Below are 319 nucleotides of genomic sequence, written 5' to 3' on the forward strand. Positions count from 1 at the left end.
TCACATCTTAATCATTCAGTTTTTAGGTATATATGAGTAGATCATCTCTGCAAAGTTTCAGCCAAATTGATAATCACTAAGGCACTTATAACTGCAATTTACAATTATGAACACAAACGGTTCAAGTTGGACAGATTCGGTTCGTCCATTGATTTAATCTACTTCGATACCTTAATGATTATCAACTTGGCTAAAAATTTGCAAAAATGATGTATACATTAGGACCTAAAAACTGAACGGTCAAGATGCTAAAATACGATCAAAAAGTGGGTCCACAAGAAATCCCTTATATGACCAAAAAAAGGGATTCCTTAGTGGA

The sequence above is a fragment of the Rosa rugosa genome, chromosome 5 (genome assembly GCF_958449725.1).
Source record: "Rosa rugosa chromosome 5, drRosRugo1.1, whole genome shotgun sequence".
Lineage (NCBI taxonomy): Eukaryota > Viridiplantae > Streptophyta > Magnoliopsida > Rosales > Rosaceae > Rosa > Rosa rugosa.